Source organism: Apium graveolens, chromosome 1 (assembly GCF_009905375.1).
Source record: "Apium graveolens cultivar Ventura chromosome 1, ASM990537v1, whole genome shotgun sequence".
In the NCBI taxonomy this organism is placed as follows: Eukaryota; Viridiplantae; Streptophyta; class Magnoliopsida; order Apiales; family Apiaceae; genus Apium; species Apium graveolens.
In genome coordinates this window covers 42,486,315-42,492,314 of record NC_133647.1, presented here as the reverse complement: position 1 = coordinate 42,492,314, position 6,000 = coordinate 42,486,315, and positions in this window count along the sequence as shown.

Here is a 6,000-nt window from a genome sequence, read left to right as displayed (position 1 = left end):
TTTCAAAGACATCAGTTATACTTTCTTTAGGTTTAGCCATGAAACCCTCATACTGAGACACCAGTATTCTCTTTTGGTTGGATCTAACTTCCTCTTTAATCTGTTTTCTTTCAGATTTTGCTCTGATACCACTTATTAGGTAATGATACAATACGGGGGGGGGGGGGGGGAATGTGTTTTGGATATTTTTAAGGCTTTTTGAATGTTTGTTACTTGGTGAAAAAAGCATATTTGAAAAGCAGTAATATTATGTTAGCTGAAATAAAACAGCGCACACAATATTTCAAAACTCATTTAATTTTATATTAAAATCAAGCTAGTATTTGCTACAAAACCTGGGTTCTTTGTAAGTAAAGAACTCGGCTTCTTCCTTGAGAGAGTTACAAGAAAAACTAGATTAGTTTCATACTTATTTAAAAGCAAAGGACCAGTGTTTACTTTATAAATTAGTAAAAACAGGTTTACACATCATGCAATAAGATGTACTGAACCCTACTTTAAGTTATCTCTAAAGCTTTCCATTTATGACTTAGTGAATCTTTGCATATCTTGTAGATCCGTGACTTTCCTTTGTCAGTTAATCTTGGCCTTTGATCTTGTACTCTTCAATATGCATTTGTAGACTTTTCAATCTAAGTGATTAGATCATTTGTTGATTGATAATCTTGAATATTTAACTTGTCTGCATTCTGTACTTGAGGTTCATATTGAGATCTCCAGTTTGATCTATAGAGAGCTGGCATCTCGATAAGTTTAATGGCTTATCGAGACCTCTTAGTTCTCTATAAGTGTCTTGGACTTGTCGAGGTCTCTGAGTTCTCTATAAGTGAACTTGGCTTGTCAAGGTCTCTAAACTTCTGCATGTAGAAATGACATGTCGATATCTTTGAGATCTCTATAAGCATTTTGACTTGTCGATATCTCTGAGATCTCTAATGAGAAAATTGACTTTTCGATATCTCCAATCTTCATATCTTCATTTTGACTTGTCAATATCTCTGAATTCTCTAATGCAGAAATGACTTGTCGATATCTCAGAGATCTTTATATACATTTTGACTTGTAAATATCTATGAGATCCTTAATGATAATTTGACTTAATCGATATATCCAATCTTCATGTTTTCATTTGGCTTGTCGATATCTATGATACTTCTCTATATGCTGTATTGGACTTCTCGATAAGTCATTCTGGAGTTCTCAAATGACTTCTCTATATGACTTGATCTGTGACTTGTAGATAACATTTTTCCTAAAACAGATTTATTCAACTCCAAGCTTCTTCAAAATTTCTCTGAGACATGATCTTCTTGAACTTCTTCCAGAGTTTATTCTTAGGCTTGAGACTGTTTACAGAAAAATACTCGAGCCTAATCTTTGACATTTTTACAGAATCAAGTAATACAGTACAAAATACAAATTTAGATTATCATACAACTAATTCTTAGGGCTTTCAATTTGACTTAGTCATGTTATAGTACAAGCATGTCTTGCACAACATGACGTCATCAACATTTGTTATCAGCATTTGCTGATCAGTAATTGACATCAGTATTTTGTCACTTCAGCTGAAAGTCAGGAGATATCGAAGAATGAAAGGATTTGCAGAATACGTATTAGTATAGGACTTTACTTCTTGTAGAAATTAATACATGGATCTATTTTAGGTTTCCTTATTGTAATAGAATAGGATTCCTTATTGATTGTGTAGCTGTACAGTATATAAGCACAAATTAGGTTTACACTTTAAGTGCCGCGTATTGATACATCTTTTATGTAACCTAGTATCTCTCAAGAATATCTGTTCATTCTTTAAGAGATTAGTTTTGTAATCAGTTTTCATCAATTAATACAAAATTGTTTATACTGTAAAGTACTTAATTCGATTTGTCTACATAAATTGTATTTACCCCCCTCTACAGTTGTATTAAGGACCTAACTATCTGTGACTTGTTGATATCTTTACTCAGAACATTTTTCCTAGAACAACATTATTCAACTCCAAACTGCTACATCTTTTCTCTGAGGTATGATCAGGACTTGATCTTCTTCCAGAGTTTATTCCTTAGCTTGAAACTGTTCACAGAAAAACCCACAGTCTAATCTACTAAACATTTTTACAGACTTAAAGAATACATTTACAGAATACATATATTGATTATCAAACAACTTAATCTTAAGGCTGTCAATATGACTTAGTCTTGTTATTATACAGGCATGTCTTGCACAACACATGTCAATTAATGAGGGGCAAAAATATGTGTTTTCAGTAGAGTGTTTCAGTACTGGAGGCAGAAGGCCGAGGTGCACAACTTTTCATGGACTGGATTGAAGAAATGGGATGGCAGCAGGTTGACATTGAAAGCGACTCAGAGGTGGTTGTAAAAGCCATAAAAAATGAAGTGCACTATTATTTCGAAGTTGGCCATATATTGGATTACTGCAGATTGAAGATGGGAAAAAAACCAGATGTATCCCTATGTCATGTTAAAAGGAAAGCAAATCATGTTGCTCACTTACTAGCTAGAACTCCATGTTTGTTAAATTGCTCGAACAATTTTGTCTCTCCTCCAAAATTGTTGTTAGAGACATTATTAGCTAAAACTTCTTAATAAAAATTTTACTTTCTTTCAAAAAAATCTAACAAATTTAGCTATTGAGTACACTAACCTACTCCATCGTACATGGTAAGTTTGGGATATGTGTAACATCCGGGAAATATCGTGTAATAAATTTTATCAATAAATAATTATTATATGATTACTATGTGAATTGTGGTGAATTATCTGATGATTGATATTGATATTTGGATATTTATATGTGATAAAATGTAAGTATTTTTTTTAATATGTCCAGAATAAAGTATAGATGATTATGATATTTTTGACACGATAGTCATTTCAATAGATCGATAAACCCCGTATTCTTGAGAGACGGGATATTTTATATTATTTTCTCGTAAGGTGTTTTATAAGAAGCTCAGTTTTGATAATTATCCAAATCTGATATCAAATTATATCATTTTTATAGTTACTTAATGGCTAAGTAATCAATTTTCAGATCCGATATAAAAGTGTAATTATAAAATTATTAAATAAATAAAATATGTTATGGTTCTGTCAGCAAAGTGTTATATTTAATATTAGCTGGGTGTGACTCTGTGGTGTTCGATGATTAATTGTATTATTAAATGCTGAGTTGTATTGTTTTGTTTTCACTTTTAAAAGTAATTTTATTAAAGATTTATTTTTATAAATATTGAAATTGTCTCTAAAATTATTTTTATGGTTTTATAATTTCAATAAGTATTTTTAGGGATTTATAAAATTCAGAATACAATATTTCATCAACTATTTAGCTCAAAATGATATTCTGATGTCATTTAAGTGTAAATTTTATATTAAATTCCAGAATGCTTCAAAAATCATGAAACTCATATTTTCTTAAGTTTGGAATATTTCAAAAAATTTAAAATTATTCCGGAAATTTTCTGGCTTTTATTCACCCGCGCGTTCTTTCGTTAAATCGTTAAATGCTGGTATGAGTTATGAGTCAAAAATGATTTAAAAATTATAAAAAAATATTTTATTAATTTTTAATTATTCCGAGAGTTTTAAAGTTAGTTGGGCAATTCATAGAGTTTTATTTACTCATAAAATTGTTCGTTAAAAAACGCAAAACACGAGACGAAACGAGACTAACAGAGAGGGAAATAATATGTGTCATGTTGTGTTTGATAAAAAAAAAGGACAAACACAGCAAAAACACACAAACGGGGGGCTCAATCTTTCTGTTCTCTCTATCTCGAATCTCAATCTCTCCTCACTCTTTCTCTCTCTCAAAATCTCTCTCAACTCTCTTCTTTCTTTCTTCATTTCATCATTCTCCTCTTTTTCCTTCCCTGTTCTCTCGTTCCTCTTCTCCGGTGAGTTGTTCACCGCTGTGTTTTTTCCGGTGTTGCTCCGATGCCGTTACTATTCCGTTCGGTTCTTTATTCAGACATATATATATATATATCCTTGTGCATATATGTGTGCATGTGAGAGGGTGTGTGAGTGTGGACGCGCACGTGTGTTTTGGGTGTGGCGGCGCGTGAGGCGCGTGTGTGCGGGGTTGTGTTGTTGGTTTCTGTTTTTCTGGCCTGTAATTGCTGCCTGTTGCTATGTTTGGTTCGAATGTTTATTTTATTTTACTGACTGAATTTTTATTTTTGCAGAAAAATATTTGATTAAAATTTGTGAAATAAAAATATATTTTGTGCATGAATTTATTTATTAGTGAAATTTATTCGAAAACCCAAATATTATCGGGCACCAATAAATTTTGCCGCTGTCGGCGATGAGCCTCGGCGAGCCGACAGTGGATGGTAATGAATATTTCTGAATCCTAAATTTATTAAACAAATAAATGAATTTGTAGAATTATTTTTCGGGAGGAAAATAACTAATTATTTTGAAAGTCGTATTAAGATTTGGGTTGCAGATTGTGATTGTTGTGAATTGTGACGTCGATTATGTTTCGACGGGTAGGCCGATAAACAGAGGAGACGCTGCCCGATTTTCGAGAAAAAATAATATTCGAAAATACGGGAACGTAACCTACAATTATCGGAAATGTCAAACAAAAATATATAAGTATATTAAACGAAACTTAATTACGTGTCGTGACAAGATATTTTGTAAATAATCGATTACCTTATTATTTTTAAACCGAGTATCCGTACTTTCTGAAAATAATTACCGAACCGAATTTCGAAGACGTGAAACTTGATTGTTATGTGTATTTTAAAAATACATATAAATACGATTTGAGTTATGAAATCGTATGGGTAGAATTGATAGTGATATTATATTAAGCTTAAACGATTGTCTGAATTAGGGTATTTCGACTATGTAGGTTCTAGTCGGAAGACCCAAGGGTTGACGTCGGACTAAATGTAACGGCCTCAACCCCGGGGTCAGGGGCTGACATCACCAAAATATAACAAACCACAAATATAAACTACTAATTAAACATTATTATATAAACATGACCCTAAACCAAGATCTGATACATGTTCAAGTATTATTTAGGTTACAACACTACAACTAACTTATTCCACAACCCGACACTCTAACTTATTACAGCAACTCATCAGACCTCAGGGTCTGATACAAACTACCTCAGAGGAGCCGGGACCGGAGGGGGCTGACACCCTATTCTGCCATGGTCTGACTAGTCTTCTAGATATCTGCAATATATAAATACAAAATAAGCTGCAAGGGTGAACAATTCATTGCTCAACAGCACCACTATATGAATAACAAATAAAGTAGTGTATATAAAAACAGTATAGGAACAAAAATCATAACTCGTTTACGAAAACAAGTAAAACTGGATATCAACAACTAACATGCCCTATAAAATGTATCATCACAATCTAGAGATAGGCATTTTCAGAAGTCACTTTCCCCCCAAAATGTTAGTTAATAAAATATATTTAAACACGGGGGATACGTAACTTAAAACGTTCTGTTCCAGTACATAAATTAAATTAACAATTATTCATATATACTGAACTATAAAAGATTTGTTCAGGGGTACTTGCCTTGCGAAGCTTTACACTAACACTGGCTTGACTTTAAACTGATTTTAACTACTGGGTCCTTCGACTTGAACCTACAGAATCGAAACAACCTAAGTTAGACGACCAGTTATGCTTGACATATCCTCGCTAGACAATTATCCAACGATAACGATTCCCGACTCGCACATATTCGTATAATATTGTACACGTATTAATAATACACATAAAAATCAGGGTTTGATTCATATTTAAAAATAATTTTCAGAAAATTTGGACATCGACTCCTCTATTTATAGACCTACCCGTCGAAACATCAATCGACGTCAATTCCCAACAAATCAAATCCGTAATTCAATATGACTCATCACACAAACATTTATTTACGTTTTGATAGTAATTTATACGATCATTTTATTTATTTAAAATATTTAGGA